Genomic DNA, 5,563 nt, shown 5'->3' with positions numbered 1-5,563 from the left:
GTTTTTGTTTTGGGGGTTTTTTATTGTGTTTTGTTTTGTTTTCATTGCCCAGGCTGGAGTGCAGTGGCATGAACACTGCCCACCACAGCCTCAAACTCCTGGGCTCAAGTGATCCTCCTGTCTCAGCCTCCCAAGTAGCTGGAACTACGTGCTTATGCTGTCACGCCTGGTTAGTGGTTTCGTTTTTTGGTTTTAGGTTTTTTGTAGAGACGGTGTCTTGCCAAGTTGCCCTGGCTACTTTCAAACTCCTGTGCTTAAGCGATTCTCCCTCCTTGGCTTCTCAAAGTGCTGGAATTACAGTAGTCAGCCACCTCTTCTTGTCTAAATTTTTAACATTTAGTTTTAATAGTAAACACTGTTACTTGTTCATATGCTCTTCCCATCTCCTTGGTGGTTGAGGAAAGGCACTATTTTCATCCTTGCTTTAAAATTAACCTATAAACTAAATTCCTCCCATAGTTGACATGGCCTATGTGCAGAGATATGGAAGGAAGTTAACCTAAAATATATAATTGGGGGAGGGTAGCATTAGGAGCAAAATGGAGTTAGTCATGATAGGCCTTTTTTTCACTGTTACAATAACAAATAGTTTCAGCATCATTGATGAAACAATCCACCAATCAATCTACAACACTAACCCTATCACATATAATATTTTCATGCACGTGGATCTGTTTCTAGGCTTTTCCCCATTATTTTGGTCTGTATAACATTGTGCCAATATTATACCTTCTTGATTACTATAGCTTTGAAATAAAACTTGACATCTTGAACTTGGGAGGACAAGTTCTCCCATCTTCTTCAAAGATCATTTTGCAAAATTTTGATAGGAAATCAACTGCTCTACTCAGATTCCAGTCTGGAGTTTTGCATTGCATCAGGTGTTGTGAATTGTTTCTACAGAATGTAAGATAATTGCCTCTTTATTGTCACTGAATGTAATGTTTATAGATAACCTGCAAAATTTTCCTTCCATTTTTCAAAAGATTCCAGTAACAGGAATTTATTGCTCAATTTCTCAGAACAAAAGATTTTTTTTTTTTTTTTTTTTTGAGACAGAGTTTCGCCCTGTCACCCAGGCTGGAGTGCAGTGGCATGATCTCAGCTCACTGCAACTGCCTCCTGGGTTCAAGTGATTCTCCTGCCTCAGCCTCCTGAGTAGCTGGGATTACAGGCACACGCCACCACGCCCGGCTAATTTTTTTATTTTTAGTAGAGATGGGTGTCAAGACCAGCTCGGTCAGGGAGACCCTAACCCAGCAGCACTAGAGGAATTAAAGACACACACACAGAAATATAGAGGTGTAAAGTGGGAAATCAGGGGTCTCACAGCCTTCAGAGATGAGATCCCCAAACAGAGATTTACCCACATATTTATTAACAGCAAGCAGTCATTAGCATTGTTTCTATAGATATTAGATGAACCAAAAGTATCCCTATGGGAAAAAAAGGGATGGGCAGAAATAAAGGGATGAGTTTGGCTAGTTATCTGCAGCAGGAGCATGTCCTTAAGGCTCAGATCGCTCATGCTATTGTTTGTGGTTTAAGAACGCCTTTAAGCGGTTTTCCGCCCTGGGTGGGCCAGGTGTCCTTGCCCTCATTCTGGGTAAACCCACAACCTTCCAGCGTGGGTGTCATGGCCATCATGAACATGTCACAGTGCTGCAGAGATTTTGTTTATGGCCAGTTTGGGGGCCAGTTTATGGTGAGATTTTGGGGGGCCTATTCCCAACAGATGGGGTTTCACCATATTGGTCAGGCTGGTCTTGAACTCCAGACCTTGTGATCTGCCCATCTTAGCCTCCCAAAGTGCTGGGATTACAGGCATGAGCCACCGCACCCGGCCACACTAAAGACATTTTTAAATTTATTTTTTGCATGGGTTATTCACGTGGTTCAAAAACCAGGAAATATTAAAAGGCATACAGCCTCCCTTCTATATTTGTCCCCATCTGCTCAGTTCCCTCACCTCCATAGGTCATTCCTTTTCTTAGTTTCTTATGTATCTTTCCAGAGTTTCTTTATGCATATATAAGTAAACATAAATATAAACCCTTATTTTTCACAATTTTTTCCAAAAACGTGTTCTCCATCTTGTCTTTTTCATGTACAATATATTTTAAGGCTTTTGCATAACAGCACATAGGCGGCTTCTAAACTTTTTTTTTATTTCATTTTATTTGACATATGTATGTAGGTATTTAACGAATCTGCTACTGATAGACCTTTGGTTGTTTTCTACCCTTTGCTTTTGCAAGTAATGCTGCAATAAGTAACCTCGTACAGATACTTTTTTAAACATATGTAAGAATATCTGTCTCATATATTGCTAGAAGTGAAATTTCTGGGTGAAGGGCTGTGTTGGTAATTTTGATAGCTATTACCAAATTCTACCCATAGACATTTTACCAGTTTAGACTCCCACTGGCAACATACAAGAATGTCCAGTTCCACACAGGCGCATCCATAGAATGTTATTGCTGGTGCTCAGAAAACAATACCCCAAAATGAAGGCCTCAAAAGCAAAAGTTCTTTTCTGACCTTCTCCTACCCTCCTATCTCTCAGTCCCATTCTCCCTCAAGACTAGAATTCTAGAAAACTAGAATTCTAGAAACTAGAATCCTTCTTCCCCAAGGTGGGCCATAGAAACCAGTACCCCTTTTCCCCATAGAAACCAGAACCGTTTTTCCCCAATCAGCCATAAAACCTAAAAATCTTACTCTAAGTTTCCATCTGCCTTTCTTTCTAAAATCTGGCCATAAAAAAAGATCTGACCTACCTTGTTTGACTGTAGGCCCGAAGGCCGCCAATCCAGAGAGATCTTTCCCCATACTCAGAAGGAAGGAATGCCTGCTCAGGAAGGCCGAGAAGAATCTAGACAGAGAGGCCTTGCTGGGTTTCCCCACTCATTCTATTAGCATTAGATTAGACCCTTTTTGTCCAATCATTTTTCTACATGGCTGATCATACATTGTTGAACCTAAGCATAAAAATGGGCAGTTTCTCCTCTTTTCTAGCTAGAACCATAGAGGGTGTCGAAGAGAAGCAGCAGCAGCTTCCTGCTGTGTCAGAAACTTAAGAAAAGACAAAGGAATTTCGCAGAACTGAAGATCAAGTGCCCGAGAAAGAAGTTTGCCCAAAAGATGTTTTGAAAGGCAAAAAGGAAACTTATCTATGAAAAAGTGAAGCACAATCACAAGGAATATAGGCAGATGTACAGAACTGAAATTCGAATGGTGAGGATGGCAAGAAAAGCTGGCAACGTCTATGTACCTGCAGAACCCAAATTGGTGTTTGTCATCAGATTCAGAGGTATCAATGGTGCGAGCACAAAGGTCCGAAAGGTGTTGCAGCTTCTTTGCCATCATCAAATCTTCAATGGAACCTTTGTGAAGCTCAACAAGGCTTCAACTAACGTGCTGTGGATTGTAGAGCCATACATTGCATGGGGGTACCCAAATCTGAAGTCAGTAAATGAAGTAATCTACCAGCATGGCTATGGCAAAATCAGTAAGAAGCAAATTGCTTTGACAGATAACGCTTTGATTGGTCAGTGTCTTGGTAAATATGGCACCATCTGCCTGGAGGATCTGATTCATGAGACCTATACTGTTGGAAAATGCTTCAAAGAAGCAAATAGCTTCCTGTGGCCCTTCAAATTATCTTCTCCAAGAAGTGGAATGAAGAAATTGACCATCTATTTTGTAGAAGGTGGAGATGCTGGCAACATGGAGGACCAGATTAACAGGCTTCTTAGAAGAATGAACTAAGGTGTCTACCATGATTATTTTTCTAATCGGGTCAGTTAATAAACAGTACTTGTTCTCAAATTGAAGAAAAAAAATGAACAATTTCCCCCGTTTTTGTTTTTTTTTTTTTTTTTTTTGAGACGAAGTCTCACTCTGTTGCCCAGGCTAGAGTGCAATGGCGCCATCTCGGCTCTCTGCAAGCTCCACCTCCCGGGTTCAATCTCCCATATAAACATGTTAAATACACTTGCATGCCTTTTTTCCAGATAATCTACCTTTTGCAAGTTAATTTTTCAGCGCAAATTCAGAGGGCTCTTGGCCCCTAAATTATCCAACCTTGGGATTTTTGCCAACCTTCCAGGTGTACACATTCTTTACTCATTACTTAGTTATTGTTCTTACAGAGACAGAATATGAGTTGCAAATGTGATTCCCCAGTTCTTTTTATTTTATATACTTCTTTTCCCTGCCTTTTCATTTTATTTTTGTGCTAGTTTCCATTTTATATAGTCAAATTTATCAAGCTTTTCTTTTGTGACTTTAGGATTTTAAGGCATAGTTGCAAAGGTCTTCCTAACTGCAAGATTTTAAAGGTATTTCTTCTGCTTCTTTCTAGAACTTTTAAGTTTACAATAATAACTTATGCAAGTAGTGATAGTTTTACCTTCTCCTTTCCCAATTTTTATACCCCTAGTTTCTGTCTCTTGTCTAATTGCATTGGCTAAAACCTTCAGCACCCTGTGAAATAATAGCAGTGATGATGGACATCTTTTATCTTATTCCTCACTTTATTGGAAATGTTTATAAATTCTGGCATTAAGCGTGATGTTGAGCTGAGATCAATTTATCTTACCATGTTAAGGAAATATCCATCTATATCTACCTAAGTCAATATTTTTATCAAGCATGGTTGCCAAATTTGGCCAAATGTATTTTCAGCATCTATGGAGACCATTTTATGATTTTTCTTCAAATCTACCCATATGATCAGATATATTAATATATTTCCAATATCAGAATATCTAGACTAAACCTCTGCACGCAATTCATTTCTTCATGCTTTCTGGCCATCTTCTTTTTCTCACCAGCTCCTATTTTTTTTTTCTTGAGACGGAGTCTTGCTTTGTCGCCCAGGCTGGAGTGCAGTGGCACCATCTCAGCTCACTGCAACCTGCTCCTCCTCCCGGATTAAAGCAATTCTCCTGCCTCAGCCTCCTGAGTAGCTAGGACTAGAGACGCTATGCTTACATAAAAAAGTCTATATATATATATAATTTTTTTTCCATTAAAAGGATACTCATGGAATGGCACAGTGTCTCACACCTGTAATCCCAGCACTTTGGGAGGCCGAGATGGGTGGATCACCTGAGGTCAGGAGTTCGAGACCAGCCTGGCCAACATGGTGAAAAATACTACTGAAAATACAAAAATTAGCCGGGCATGGTGCTGGGTGCCTGTAAACTCAGCTACTCAGGAGGCTGAGGCAAGAGAATCGCTTGAACCCGGGAGACAGAGGTTGCAGTGAGCCAAGATGGTGCCATTGCACTCCAGCCTGGGCAACAAGAGTGAAACTCCATCTCAAAAAATAAAAAAAGAGATGCTCATATAATTATTTTCATGTTGTTAATGATATGGGGAGGGTAGTAAATAGTAAACAACTTTTGCTTTCTCTTACAAATGGAAATAAACTTTTTCCTAACTGTAAAGTAAAACAGTTTAACTTTTTAAATGCAGACAGTATAAAAAGTGTTGACTCTGTAACCCCATCATGAATAAAGAAGTTATTGCTATTTATAAACCTTTTGTTCTAGGC

At 39.8% G+C, this 5,563-nt stretch overlaps 1 pseudogene; it reads left to right on the top strand.

Moving 5' to 3' along the window:
* Positions 1-3,129: 3,129 nt before the first annotated feature.
* LOC129044285 (large ribosomal subunit protein uL30-like) lies at positions 3,130-3,771 on the top strand (annotated as a pseudogene).
* Positions 3,772-5,563: the final 1,792 nt, after the last annotated feature.

Source organism: Pongo pygmaeus, chromosome 13 (genome assembly GCF_028885625.2).
Source record: "Pongo pygmaeus isolate AG05252 chromosome 13, NHGRI_mPonPyg2-v2.0_pri, whole genome shotgun sequence".
Taxonomy (NCBI): Eukaryota; Metazoa; Chordata; class Mammalia; order Primates; family Hominidae; genus Pongo; species Pongo pygmaeus.
This window is presented reverse-complemented; position numbering and strand designations above follow the sequence as displayed.